This window comes from Podarcis pityusensis (assembly GCF_964106645.2).
Source record: "Podarcis pityusensis genome assembly, chromosome: 2".
In the NCBI taxonomy this organism is placed as follows: domain Eukaryota; kingdom Metazoa; phylum Chordata; class Lepidosauria; order Squamata; family Lacertidae; genus Podarcis; species Podarcis pityusensis.
This window is the reverse complement of record NC_138029.1, coordinates 116,247,642-116,263,302: the sequence shown is the minus strand read 5'-3', so window position 1 is coordinate 116,263,302 and position 15,661 is coordinate 116,247,642. Positions and strand designations below refer to the sequence as shown.

Below are 15,661 nucleotides of genomic sequence, written 5' to 3'. Positions count from 1 at the left end.
TGGGCATTGCTGGCCAGGATCGTCTTAATAGTATTACAGTGCTACCTCAGGTTACATACGCTTCAGGTTACAGACTTTGCTAACTCAGAAATAGTACCTTGGGTTAAGAACTTTGCTTCAGGATGAGAACAGAAATCACGCAGCAGTGGCGCGGCGGCGGGTGGTCCCATTAGCTAAAGTGGTGCTTCAGGTTAAGAACAGTTTCAGGTTAAGAACGGAGCTCCTGCATGGGGGGGGGCGGGGGTTGTCGTTTTTATTTCTTACTCTGCTATGCATCTCTGTGTTTTTCTCTTGTAAGCTGCCCTGTGATCTTTGGAGGAAGGGCAGTATAGAAATGTGAAGAATAGCTGTAAAAATAGGAAGCCCTCTTGCGTTCAAGGGTGGGGGGGACAAAGTCTCTGATCAGCATGCATAACAGGATGGGCTTAGGAGGGAATAACAATAACAGTAACATTAATTCATACTTGTAGCCTGCCCACCTGACTCCGTTGCCTCAGCAACTCAGGGCGGCTTCCAAAAACAACAACCCCAAAATTGAAAACATTGAAAACCTCCCTGTGCTGGGCTGCCATCAGAAGACTTCCGTTTTGTAGAAATGGCCTTTGAATTTAAAGAAATGCTCTCTTTAAGGAGTCCCGTGGTGTAAACGTGTATGTTGTCCTCTAGGTCCAAACACATAGTAGGAGCAAGCAGTGCTCCAAAGTGCTTCTCTTGTGAACTTGCCATCTAAATTCTTTACTCCTGACCAAAGCTCCTGTTTCCCAAAAGGACTGGAGGGGGGAGGTCTCACCACTTTTTAACCCCCCCCCCACTCCCACCTCATGGAAGGCAGAGGACGTGTTCATTCACAATCCCATGAAGTGAACGAGCTGCAGCTCCTTCCCCTCTCACTGGGCTGCAGAGGAGGAAAGGGATGGGTTTGAAGGCTCTTCCTGCCTCTCTCCCCTGAGCAACAAGAGCAAAGGGTGTTTGCAGGGCAGGAGGGCAGAGCAGGGGGCAGTGAGGGCAGAGGGAGCAGTGGGCGGATCCCCCGCCTCTCCCAGGGGGTCCTGATGCAAGCAAGGGGTTCCTTCTTCTCCATGCAAGGGCCACCCATGTGTTCAGAGCAGTCCTTTGCAGATTAACTCTTAAGTTCCAAGGGATCTCCTCTCAGGCCACTAATGTGCATACCATGCCAGCCTTAGGAAGGGAGGTGGGACAGGCAGGTGAAAGGAATTGCCAAAGGTGTTTGAAAATGGGTGGAGGCTCTTGGGAAGGGGGTGCCCAATTGGGGCTTCTCCAGGGGCAGCAGAATGTCTTGGGCAGGAGAATCCCAGCAGGGGCTCTCAGACTCCCTTGGCTTCTTCTTCCCTCCCTCCCAGGAAGCTGCAACTTGCTCTGTCTTCTGCGCTCCTCAGGAAGCTGAACCTGCAAACCTAGCTGAGACTGAACCTGCAACCCTGGCCAGGATGGAAGGAGGAAGATGGACGGTTGACCTGGTCAGGCTGTCTCCCGCATCCCTCCCCACAACCTCTGAGCATTCCCTCCCAGGACCCTTGCAGAAATCTGGTGAGTTCCAGGGGAGAGGAGATGGGGACAGGGATAGATGGATGGTGGAGGGAGAAAGAGGAAAAGATGGAGAGGAGACAAATGGATGGAAGTTCCTGACATTAAGGCGGAGGGGGGTGAGGCCTTCTCCAAAGCAGCTCCTTGTTTCTTGAATCCCTTTCATAAAGTAGTGGGGGCAGATATTCTTCCTCAAGAATTTTAAATCTTAGGAGTTACAGTGGTACCTTGGTTCTCAAACATAAGTCTTCCAAAACCAAGGCATACTTTCCTATAGAAAGTAATGGAAAATTGATTAATCCGTTCCAGACTTTTAAAAGCAACCCCTAAAACAGCAATTTAACATGAATTTTACTATCTAACAAGACCATTGATCCATAAAATGAAAGCAATAATCAATGTTCTGTACCATAAAATATTTAAGACAGTATTGTAGATGATAAAAATTAAAATTAAGACAAAAAAAACCAAGCCACAGTCAAAAATGAAAAAGCCACACAAACAAAAAAACAAAAAATAGGAAAAAACTAAAGCACCAAATGTCACCTCAGAACACTGCAACTAGAAACAGCTTTAATATTGATGGGGGGGGGCTTAAATTAACCGTGTAATGGAACAAATGGGATGAAAAAAGCCTTGATTACGATGGAGAGGACTTAAATTAGCTGCTCAAGGGTAAAACAGAATGAAAAAAAGCCTTAATTAGGATGGGGGGGGGACTTAAATTTGCTGTGCAACAGTCAAAATGGAAGCTCAGGAGCACGTTCGGTTTCCGAGGCAAAGGTCAAAAACAGGAACACCTACTTCTGGGTTTGCAAATGATGAATCAACAGAAGCATAGAACAATCTATGGACTTCCCTTTTTTGAAATATTTTTATTGTTTTTTACAAATGCATGTTTCTATCAAAGACATTTATATAATCATTTCATGAGGCTCCATCCCTTTCATGGGTCCTTATATTACCGTATTCTTCGCTCCATAAGGCGTACCGGACCTTAAGATGCACCTAGGTTTCAGAGGAGGAAAACGGGGAAAATATTCTGAATCAAATGTTGTACTAAACTATTTAATAAACTACTGGTATATCAGAGTGAGACTAAGAGGGACAGGAACTGTTTGTTTGTTTAGTGTGCAGGCTCAAGGAGCCAGCGGATTAGCTGAGACGTGGGGGATTTGCGTAATTTCCCCCTCTCCCTCATCCTCTGCCCTCCAGTCCCCAGCAGCCTTCCTTTTTTACCTCCTGATTTTCACTGCGCTCGTGGCTCAGAGCTTGAGGTTGGGGTTTTTTTTTGCTGCTGGTTGCTTAAATTTTATCCTTCCCCTCCTGTGTCCTGCCGTCCCTCTGGAGCCTCATTGCTCCGTTTAGGGAGCGGGCGGACCTTCTGCAGCTGTTGCTGGCTGCGCACCACTTTTAAGAGTGCCTTCTGGCTTTGAATCACCTGCCTCCCTTTACTATTTTACTCAAGGTATTTGCCCTGTGCCTGGGGTTTTTTTTTTCATTTAACAGTTTGCAGCCTCTTCCTTCCGTTGCTTGTTTTGAGGCAGGATAGATTTGAGCAAGTGATCAGGACTTGGATTGCAGGGGATTCGCCATTAGCTGTGTAAAAGCGCTCCTCCTTGCAGCCTTCAACTTTGTTTGTACACGTGGCTACTGGTATCAGGTTCAGCATGAGCCAGTGTGGTGTAGTGGTTAAGAGCGGTAGTCTCGTAATCTGGGGAACCGGGTTCGAGTCTCCACTCCTCCACATGCAGCTGCTGGGTGACCTTGGGCCAGTCACACTTCTTTGAAGTCTCTCAGCCCCACTCACCTCACAGAGTGTTTGTTGTGGGGGAGGAAGGGAAAGGAGAATGTTAGCCGCTTTGAGACTCCTTAAAGGGAGTGAAAGGCGGGATATCAAATCCAAACTCTTCTTCTTCTTCTTCTTCTAATAAGCAGCCACTGGCAGCAATAGAATGGAGCATAAAAAGGAGTAGGGGCACTGGGACCCAGACAATGCTCAAATCTATCCTGCCTCAAAACAAGCTGCAGAAGTAAAAAGCACGCTCCCGCTCCCCTGCCCCTCATCCCGTGCGCTCCCCAGCCTTTTTTTTTACTTCCTGGTTTTCACTTCGCTCGTGGCTCAGAGCTCGAGGTTGGGGTTTTTTTGCTTCTGGTTGCTTAAATTTTATCCTCCCCGATCCAACCCCTCTTGTGCCCTGCTGTCCCTCTGCAGCCTCATTGCTCCATTTAGGGAGGACGCGGACCTTTGCTAGCTGAGGCTCGCTGTAAAGCAAGTGAAGCTAGAACCGCACAAAGTGGGACAGAAGCCCTGTAAGCGGATCCCGCTTTGCTTGACTGATGGGAGCCATGGCTCCGGTCCAGTGCATTCGCTCCATAAGACGCACAGGCATTTTCCCTTTCTTTTTAGAAGGAAAAAAGTGCGTCCTATGGAGCGAAAAATACGGTAATTTGTCCAAAACTACATACAGTGGTACCTCCGGTTGCAAACGGGATCCGTTCTGGAGCTTGACAGATGCAAACCGGAGGACTGCTTCTGTACACGCACGCGGCACAATAAAGTGCTTCTACGCGTGCGAGTGGCAAAACCCGGAAAAATACCAGAGGGTTACGTAACACGAGGTACCACTGTATAGATACATTCTCCACAGTTCTCATTTATCTAAATTGTCCATAAACTTATTTACAAGTGATTCCTAAAGTCCAGCTAACGTTTTGATTTGCGTGCAGTAATCTCATAGGTAAATTATAAATTTCCCCCATTCTTTTTTAAAGTACTTGTTTTCTTGATTCCTGAGCTAATTTTGCCATTTTGGCAGAGTCCAGCAGTTTGGACTCGTCAAACTCATGCTGGTAGTTTCGCGAACACTATCCAACCATCTCGTCCTCTGTCGTCCCCTTCTCCTTGTGCCCTCCATCTTTCTCAACATTAGGGTCTTTTCCAGGGAGTCTTCTCTTCTCATGAGGTAGCCAAAGTATTGGAGCCTAAGCTTCAGGATCTGTCCTTCCAGTGAGCGCTCAGGGCTGATTTCCTTAAAAATGGATAGGTTTGATCTTCTTGCAGTCCATGGGACTCTCAAGAGTCTCCTCCAGCACCATAATTCAAAAGCATCAATTATTCGCCGATCAGCTTTCTTTATGGTCCACCTTTCACTTCCATACATCACTACTGGGAAAACCATAGCTTTTACTGTACGGACCTTTGTTGGCAAGGTGATGTCTCTACTTTTTCATTATATACCATTTCCCAAAATGATACTGTTATCTTACATGACCACCACATATAGCAAAAGATACCCACTTGTTCTGTACATTTCCAGCAGATATTTGAACTTACTGTATACGTTTTAGATAACTTACTAGAGTCAAATACCACCAGCACATCATTTTCATGTAGTTTTCTTTCAATGTACAGCAAGCTGTGAATTTCAGATCTGTTTTCCAAGGCCTCTCCCAATCTACCATTTGTATGTTATGTCCTAAGTCCCTTTCCCGAGAACTAAGAGTTCTTTTTGAAATTGTGATGTCTCATAACTAAAACCTTTCTTTTTGTCTATCTTAAAGATATCGTTTAGTTGATGGTACTGTAACCAGTCAGTTACAGCTTCCCTTATCTTTTCAAAATCGTTTAATTTCAGTTGGTTTTCAACTTCAGTTAACACCTCTCTGTAAGTCGGCCAATTACTTCTCATATTCAATTTTTTTCAGAGATATTGCTTCCAAGGGGGAAAGCACTTCCTGTACAGCTCATATTACACTCTGAGCTAATTCCGGTGCTTCGCACTGAATTGACTGTCCCTCTGTTTCCCACGGACAGTCCCAACATCATGTGATGTTTTCAAGCTAGCAGCTTGCAGCTGCATTGCTTCTATATCATAACATACTCTCCCATATGAATCAATGTGCACTGCGAACATAGCTTGATCCAGAGAAGAAAACAGTTGTTATACATATAACAATCCCCTGTTGTTTCAGTTCCACCCTTGGAACTACCCGCCACTGGTTTCCCCAGTGTACCTCTCTGGTTGTCTGACTTCCAAGGAATGAGTGCATCTGCATTACCTTGGCTAGGGAATGTAGTGTTACGCTTAGCAACTCCCTGTTGTGTCTTTGTCTCTGACTTAGACACAGCTTCAACCTGTCTTGAGTTGTCAACAATAGTAACACATGCAACAGCTGAGTTAGCAAACTCTTTAGAATACCTCTTGGGTGGTACACGCTTTGTAACTCTCTCGGACCTGCGTATGAGGTGCTGATCCTCTCTGCTCACTGGTTCAGTCTCAGGATTCTTTGGAGAACCAGTTCCAATAGTAAACAGTGGTTCATCCTTCACCTGTGAAGGTCTAGCCATTGTGTGAGATTTCCTCTCAATGACTGTGTCAACTGAGCTCTTCGAGTATCACTGTTACTCTCAGTACCACTGTAATCAGTAAAATCATCATCATCATCTGAATTGTCCTCAGTGGGAAAAGTGTGAACAATTACTCTCTCCTGTTCAGGAGCGCACTCTAGAAATTTTGTGAGAATCACCTGACCAGATTCAGACAAAAGTACTCTGTAGAGACCCTTTTCATAACCCACAAAAATGCCTCTAGCATTCTTTACTCCACCTGGAGCATCAGATTTCACATGAGACCCAAAAACCTTAAAATGGGCAACAGAAGGTTTTCTATGAAATAGCTTTTCAAAAGGAGAACTTCCCAAACCTTTTGAAACCTTTCTCAACCAAGTGTAACAAAAACACAATAAAGATTCAGCCCAATACTCATGTGGCAAATGTGAACTCAGCAATTGCGCCTTCATCCCATTTTGCAATTCTTTGTTCACTTGCACACAGCCACTTTTGTCCCATGTTCCTGCAGAAACAGCAATCTTGTGCCTTATGCCTTGCTTATCCAGGAAATCCTGAAAATCTTGTAAAAGAAAAGCTGGCTTTTCATCTGTGAAAAGACAATCAATGTTAGCATCATAAACATTTTTAACTTTGTCACAAAACTCTTTAAACCTTTCTAAGGCTTCTTGTGGTTTCTGCAATATGTATAACCACACATAATGAGAGAAATAATCCACACACACAAGATAATATATTGCATTGCCTCTAGATGGTGCTAGAGGACCAATCACATCAGCATATACTCGCTGAAAAGCTTTAGTTACTTTCGTCGCCTTCTGGACGTCCTTCGTCATACCTGCAAAAGAAATCATGTTGGACTCAGATGCATTACAATTTATGCAATCACTTTGATCAAAATCAACAAATACAGTTCATCTTTCTCTCTTTTTTTTCTTTTTTTTCTGTTTTAAATAATTTTTATTAATTTTCCAGACATATAATAAAAACAAACAATAAAACAAAACAAAACATACAAACAAATAAACATGTATAATTTCATAAACTCATATTCCTTCACCTTATTTCCCGGACTTCCCCATACCTCCCTTTTTCTGCATCCTTATTTTTCCCTTTTAACAGCAACCCTCCATTTAATTAATTAACTCATCTTCTTTATAATTCCCTTAAATTTATGATTTACAGCTGCAATTCTCTGTTTCTTAACACCATAACATCTCAACACTCCTCAATGTTACAACAATTTTTAAGGTATATTTTAAATTTCTTCCAATCTTCTTCCACTGTCTCACTCCCCTGGTCACGGATTCTGCCGGTCATCTCTGCCATTCCCATGTAGTCGATCACCTTCGCTTGCCATTCTTCCAGAGTGGGTAGCTGCTGCGTCTTCCAATACTTTGCCAGAAGAATTCTTGCTGCTGTGGTAGCATACATGAAAAAAGTTCTGTCCTTCCTTGGCACCAATTGGCCCACCATGCCCAGGAGAAAAGCCTCTGGTTTTTTAGAAAATGTCCATTTAAGGACCTTTTTAATTTCATTATAGATCATTTCCCAGTAGGCTTTAATCTTCGGGCAGGTCCACCAAAGGTGATAGAAAGTACCTTCAGTCTCATTACATTTCCAACATTTATTATTGGGCAAATGGTAAATTTTTGCAAGTTTGACTGGGGTCATGTACCACCTATAGATCATTTTCATTATGTTTTCTCTCAAAGCATTACAAGCCGTAAATCTAACACCAGTATTCCATAACCTTTCCCAGTCATCAAACATAATGTCATGACCTATGTCTTGTGCCCATTTGATCATAGCTGATTTTACTGTTTCATCTTGTGTATTCCATTTCAGCAGCAAATTATACATTCTTGACAAGTTCTTAGTATTGGGTTCTAACAATTCTGTTTCTAATTTCGACCTCTCCATCTGAAAACCTATTTTCCTGTCCTGTTTAAATACCTCGTTTATCTGAAGGTAGTGCAACCAATCTCGTACTTTAGACTTTAATTTGTCATAACTCTGTAATTTAACCCTTTCACCATCTTGCTCTAAAATTTCACAATATTTTGGCCATTTGGACTCCATATTAAGTTTTTTTGTCTCTTTAGCTTCCATTGGTGATAGCCACCTGGGAGTTTTACTTTCCAATAGATCTTTGTATCTTATCCAAACATTGTATAGTGCTTTCCTGACAATATGGTTTTTAAAACCTTTATGTATTTTTACCTTGTCATACCATATATATGCGTGCCAACCAAATCTGTTGTCATACCCTTCCAGATCCAAAATGTCTGTGTTCTCAAGAAGCAGCCATTGTTTCAGCCAGCAGAACGCTGCCGATTCATAATAAAGTCTCAGGTCCGGCAGGGCAAACCCCCCTCTATCTTTTGCATCAGTTAAGATCTTAAAGTTAATTCTGGGCTTTTTGCCCTGCCAGACAAATTTTGATATGTCTTTTTGCCACCTCTTGAAACAGTCCATTTTGTCCAGGATCTGGAGTGTCTGGAATAAAAACAACATTCTAGGCAATACATTCATCTTGATGACAGCAATTCGGCCTAACAAGGAAAGTCTCAACCTTGACCATATTTCTAGATCTTTCTTCACCTCTGTCCAACATTTGTCATAATTGTCTTTAAATAAATTCACATTTTTAGAAGTCAAGTTCACACCCAGGTACTTCACCTTTTTTGTTATTACTAAGCCTGTTTCACTCTGAAACTTCTCTTTTTCTGAGAGAAATAATCCACACACACAAGATAATATATTGCATTGCCTCTAGATGGTGCTAGAGGACCAATCACATCAGCATATACTCGCTGAAAAGCTTTAGTTACTTTCGTCGCCTTCTGGACGTCCTTCGTCATACCTGCAAAAGAAATCATGTTGGACTCAGATGCATTACAATTTATGCAATCACTTTGATCAAAATCAACAAATACAGTTCATCTTTCTCTCTGGCAGACAGATACAGCTCTCCATCTTTGAAGATTTTGCAGCTTTCTCTATCATAGGACAAAATCAGTCCTTTCTTTGTGATCTGCGAAACACTCAGCAGATTGAACTTTGAATCAGGAACCAAATAGACATTGTTTATAGTCAAGTTCAGACTCTCAAGATACACAGTTCCAAACCCGGTTGCTTCCAGCTCCTGGCCATTGGCCTGTTTCACAGTGAAGCTTTGCTTCTTAAACATTGAAAACAGTTCTAGGCGCAACGTCATGTGTTGCGTGCAACCAGTGTCAAGAACAAAAGCGTTCTCCGTTGAAAATTTGGCTTTTGTTGACAGCAATGCTTTTGCAGGTTTCACCTGGGACTTGGTACGACTTTTGCCTGACGCCTCAGGCTTTGCAGAGCTCCCCTTAACTCCTTTCTGTTGACGTGGCTTCTTATAATTCCGCTGAAGATGCCCAGTCTGTCCACAATTGTAACAACGGACAACGTTCAAAGCAACAGCCTGTTCTTCACTAGCAGTAGCAGTGGGGGTGTCAGAACTCCGAGCTTCTGTCCCCCTGTCTTTGACATCTATTGCAGCAAGTCTGTCTCTCATTCAAAACCAGGGCACAAATTCTTTCCACCGTAAGATCTGCGGCAGGTAGAGAACCCAGCTGACTTGCAACAGTTTTATAAGTCCGATTAAGGCTGTTAATAATCATGAAGCAGAATATCTCTTCCTCTAGAGGGAAATTGCGTTGCGCCATCTGCTGGCGTAAGAATTTCATCTCTGTCAGATGCGCTTGGACATCTCCATCAGGGGCTAGCCTTAGATTGGTCAGCTTTTCAAAATGCAGCAACGCTGAAGAACCAGCATCTCTTTTATGTATTCTATGCAGCGTTTGCAAAATCTCATACGCATATTCCAAATCCTGAATATGCACAAGTTGATAATCAGAGACACATAGAATTATGGCCGTCCTGGCTCTCACATTCTGTGAATTCCAACTTGGCGTTGGTGCAGCAGGGATGGGATTATCAATCACCCCAAAAATCCTCTGATTCTGAAGCAGGGCTTTCATTGTTACAGACCATAAGGAATAATTGCCATTAGTCAGTGGAGGTGGGTAAGGTAAGCCTCCCCCCTTCTTGGTATCCATTTTGAATCCAAGCCTCAGCTCTCACTCTCGAGCCTGTAAAATCCAAAAGTCTATTGGGTTGTTTACTGCCTTGCACCTGGCAGCTAAGCGCAGGCTGCTTCAGAAAATCCCTCCAAGAGCAGTGAGATAATAGACAAAACACCAGTGTTTTTCCAGCCTCTCACAGTCCCAGCCTCACTTGGCTTGTAATTTCCCACTTCCCTTTCAAGCTAACTAGCTTAGAGGAAGCTGAAAGCATACACGTCTCATTGCTTAGCAACTTGGCCTTGGCTGACCGGCATTAGAAAGCTTATCAAGCCTCAGGGATGCGAAAAATGCGGGCTGTTTCTCAGGGCTGTTTTCATCCAAAAGCAGACACTCAGTGAACCGAAGAATGCTTCAATTCACGTTCACTCTCACAGCCATAAGATCACCATACCTTGAGGGAATTCGTTGCTCGTATTATCAGCAAAAACGCCTCCTCCGGTGCTCAGCTGCCCTTTGTAGCTTCCCATCTGCTCGCTACCACATTCTTTCTTTATCTCCTTGCAGAGGATGAATTATGATCTATCAACCTCCTTAGCTGCTTTCATGGATCGATGCCATCAGGTCCGTGCTACCAGATGTCGGGATTGAAGCCTATATGAGTAGTAACTGGCAACTCTCCAGGCACCCGGCTTGATCTCCTGTTGACCTCCCTGTCTGCATTCCTCAGCGAGATCCAGGCAGAGGTCGCGATAGGCGATCCTTCTCAACGTGAGAAGAACACACCCCCTCTTTCTTGCCCCCCCCAGCAGGGGAAAGAGATAGACAGAAACGTATTTACATGCCTTTATTTCTGTCTTTGCAGCATTACAAAAAACATGACTGCTCTCTTCAAGCTCCAGCAGTCGAGTGACAAACACTTCCTGTACTTCCTGTGCAGCTCATATTACACTCTGAGCTAATTCCGGTGCTTCGCACTGAATTGACTGTCCCTCTGTTTCCCACGGACAGTCCCAACATCATGTGATGTTTTCAAGCTAGCAGCTCGCAGCTGCATTGCTTCTATATCGTAACAATATTTTCCTTCATCTGACATCCTGGTAGAAAGCAGGCCTGATTGTGCTGAATTTTTTCTGCTAAAACACCTTTCATTCTATTGCCCAAAATATGAGCAATACTCTAAATGGAGTATTTTTCTCGCCTTTTAGTTCAAGAATTATTGATTTGTGGTCCGAAAGTGTTCTTAGTTGTATTTCTGCATTTTTAATCTATGGAATTCCATCCTACAGGAATGATGGCCAACAATTTGGATAGCTTGAAAAAAGAGGATTAGACTGATGTCTGTGCTCTGCCCTCGTGGTCCTAGGCAATTATGCTTCTTAAAATAGGAGTGTTAAAATAGTGTTAAAATAGGAGAAGGTGCATATTGCGATTGACGTGTGTTAGGTTCCTTTCTTGTAAGTCTTAACAGGATTCTCTTCCCCTTCCTCCCCACTCCCAAACAGGTGAGGAAGATGATGGCCAGAATTCTATGGAGCCATCTGTGAATTCATTGGGAAGAACAAAGAAACAGTTTAAATGCATGGAATGTGGGATGTGCTTTAGTCACAGTGGAAGACTGAGGACACATCAACGAATTCACATAGAGGAGAAACAATTTAAATGTACTGACTATCGAAAGAGCTTCAGGGAAAATGGAACTCTTAGAAAACATCAACGAACTCACACAGGGGATAAACCATTTAAATGTATTGAATGTGGAAAGTGCTTCAGTCACAATGGAACACTTAGAATACATCAACGAACTCACACAGGGGAGAAACCATTTGAATGTATTGAATGTGGAAAGTGCTTCAGTCGAAATGGAAACCTTAGAATACACCAACGAACTCACACGGGGGAGAAACCATTTGAATGTACTGAATGTGGAAAGTGCTTCAGTCGATATGGAACACTTACAATACACCAACGAACTCACACGGGGGAGAAACCATTTAAATGTATAGAATGTGGAAAGAACTTCAGTCGATATGGAACACTTAGAATACACCAACGAACTCACACAGGGGAGAAACCATTTGAATGTATTGAGTGTGGAAAGAGCTTCAATAATAGTGGAAACCTTAGACAACATCAACAAACGCACACGGGGGAGAAACCATTTAAATGTATTGAATGTGGAAAGTGCTTCAGTCAAAATGGACACCTTAGAATACACCAACGAACTCACACGGGGGAGAAACCATTTGAATGTATTGAATGTGGAAAGAGCTACAATGATTGTGGAAGCCTTAGAAAACATCAACGAACTCACACGGGGGTGACTCCATTTAAATGTATTGAATGTGGAAAGTGCTTCAGTCAAAATGGAACACTTAGAATACACCAACGAACTCACACGGGGGAGAAACCATTTAAATGTATTGAATGTGGAAAGCGCTTCAGTGTAACTGGAAACCTTAGAAATCATCAACAAACTCACACGGCTGAGAAACCATTTGAATGTATTGAATGTGGAAAGAGCTTCAGTGGAATTGGAGACCTTAGGAAACCTCAACGAACTTACACGGGAGAAACCATTTAAATGTACTGAATATGGAAAGAGCTTCCATCCATATAGACACCTTCTAAGACACCAACTATCACTCGGGGAAGAAACCATTTTAATGTATGGCATGTGGATGGAGATTCAGCTACAGTAGAGCACTTAGAATACACCAACTAACTCATAGAGGGGAGAAACCATTGGAACGTATTGAATGTGGGAAGGGCTTCAACAGGAAGGTTAAACTTACATTACATTGGCGAACTCCCACAGGGGAGAAGCTTAAGTCAATATGGAACCTTAGCAAACATCCGCTGACTCACATGGGGAAAACCAGATTTATGAAACGTGGAAAGAGCTTAAGAGGGAGTGAAGACCTTAATATCCATAAGAAAATTCACACAGGCAGGAAACCATATAAATGTATGGAGTTTTCCACTCAGGTTTTACCAAATATCCTGGGAGGTGAAGATTACTGTCAAGTCTCTGGATGTACAGAAAAGAATTTGGCAGTGTTTGTTTATTGTTATGGCCAATGGTGTCAAAAGCCTCTGAAAGATCCAGCAGAACTAGGAAACAGCTCTCACCTTTGTCCCTAGCCCGCCGGAAATCATCGTGTCCAGGTCAGTTTCAGTCGCATGATGAGGCCTGAATCCCAACTGGAATGGATCCAAATGGTCCACATATTCCAGGCGTCCCTGGAGTTGTTCAGCAACCACCCAGTCAATCACCTTGCCAAAGAATGGAAGATTTGAGACTGGGTGATAGGTGGCCGTATTGGCTGGATCTAAAGATATTTTTTTTAAGAAGCACTTTAATACAGTGGTGCCTCAGGTTACATACGCTTCAGGTTACAGACTTCGCTAACCCAGAAATATTACCTTGGGTTAAGAACTTTGCTTCACGATGAGAACAGAAATCATACAGCGGCAGCAGGAAGCCCGATTAGCTAAAGTGGTGCTTCAGGTGAAGAATAGTTTCACGTTAAGAACAGACCTGCAGAACGAATTAAGTTCTTAACCAGAGGTACCACTGTAACTGCCTCTTTCAGTGTGTCTGGGAAGGCTCCTTCACAGAGAGAAGCATTCACCACCCCATGGAGCCCATCCCCCATCCCTTCCCGGCTAGATTTTATGAGCCAGGATGGGCAAGGATCAAGGAGACAGGTGGTTGGTTTCACTCATCCTCGGACATAACAGATTGGAATTGATCCCACGCAACTTTACTAGACAGGACTCTAGCACTCACCTGCCCCCGCCCTGCCCCCACGGAGGAGTCTACCTCTCTGAATCTGAGCGACTTTATCTGCAAAAAACTTTGCAAAATCATTGCAGGAGATCATGTGGCCTGTACCGGGCGCCATTGGAGAGATGGTTCCATTAAATTGCAAACCACCTGAAAGTGTCTCCTGCTGCTGTTTTCTGCAGATGCAATAGAGGGGGTGAAGAAGGTTTTCTTCACCTTCGCTATCGCCATTTGGTAGGCTCAACGTTGAGCTCTAACCCGTGTCCGGTCAGATTCAGAATGAGGTTTCTGCCACTGGCGCTCTAGCCGTCTTGTTGCCCTCAGATCCTTGGAAAACCATGGGGCTGTCTGGTCTCCATGCAATCGGAGTGGGCTTTTTGGAGCCAGATACTCAATAGCCCTGGTTAACTCCACATTCCAGCAGGCCACCAGGGAATCAGCTGAAAGGCCATCAACATGGGATAAAACATCCCCTGCCACTCTCTGGAAACCATTTGGATCCATTAAGTGGCGGTGGCGGACCATCCAAATTGAACCCACCTCCTTGCAGAGGGGAAGGGTTGTGGAGAAGTCCAGTTGCACCAGGAAGTGATCTGAACATGGCACTTATTTAGTTTTGCTTTTTTATTTATTTAGTTTCGCTTTTACTTAGTGTCAGATCACAAACATCCATAGAGGAGAAAAACCAGGTCTAAGGCATTTCTGCGACTATAAGTTGGGACAAACGTATTTAGGGACAGCCCATGGAGGCCATGCTTTCCACAAAGTCCCAATAGGCCCCTTGTAAGGTTGTGTCGGCGTGAATGTTAAAATCCCCCAGGACAACCAAATTAGGTGTCTCCAGGAGAACATCTGCCACGACCTGAAGCAGCTTGGGCAGGGAATCCTTGGTGCAGCGGGGTGGTCGGTACACCAAAAGGAATCCTGTACTGCCCCTATTGTCCAACTTTAAGAACATGCACTCAGAGAACTGGGTCTTCCCAATAGGACACCTGGTGCAAATTAATGACTTCCTACAAATCACTGCAAATCACACCCCTCCCCTGCCCACATGACTTGGGTTGCTGTGCGTAAGAGAAACCTGGTGGACAAGCAGCGGCAAGGACAGGTCCACCTGCTTCATCCCACCAGGTCTCTGTTACACATGCCAGGTCAAGTTCTCCATCCACGATCAAGTCATGGATGGCAGTGGTCTTATGAATCATTGACCTGGCATTGCATAGCAGTACCTTCGGTATAGGAGTCAGATGGGATTACCATGAGGAATTATAAAATATACATCAAGCCATCGTGTCCACAATGAAGACATTGTGTTGACTGGGTTTGATATATTGACGATAATTTCTGATTAAATCCCATAAGATTCTACATTCATGTCCTTTCCATGCCCTTTTGCCTTTGCTGCCCATTTCTCTTGTCACGTACACAGCCCAGTTGCTTAGACAGGCAGGCGTCCTGGGTCATCAAAGATAGTGGGCAAGTTTATTTGATGTAGGATGTTAATCTTAGGGCCAGCAAACAGATCTCACATTAAGGGGATAATGGTCACTGTCCTCCTGGCCATCCTTCTTATCATATGTACTGCTTGTTTATTACCTCGGGGTTGCCAGATGCTCTTCTTTGTAGTTCTCAACTATTTACTACCCCTTTGTAGTTCTCAACTTAGTTACCCCAAAATATATGCATGCTAATTAGTGTTGTAGTGTAACTTTTTCCCCACGTGGGTTTGATGAAATGCTCAGAGGAAATATGATTGGTTCTTACGAGCACTGTGTAAAAGATTCTTTGCTAATAAAATGGCCTGGTGAGGGGTGTGGTTTACGCACTTTCTCCTAGAGCCTTGCTGGTCAAAACCTCGTGTCTTGCTTTTAATCAGGGTCCAATCCTTCCTTTACTTTACGAACGCAGCACTTCGGGTCA

General features: G+C 43.7%; 1 protein-coding gene across 1 annotated transcript in view; it reads left to right on the top strand.

Moving 5' to 3' along the window:
* Positions 1-1,515: 1,515 nt before the first annotated feature.
* LOC308469441 (uncharacterized protein) overlaps positions 1,516-15,661 on the top strand; it is a 100,972-nt gene continuing 86,826 nt past the window's right edge. The window contains exon 1 of the mRNA XM_080991916.1: positions 1,516-1,548. The gene's annotated coding sequence lies outside the window, so the exon portion shown is untranslated. The remainder of the gene's footprint in view (positions 1,549-15,661) is intronic.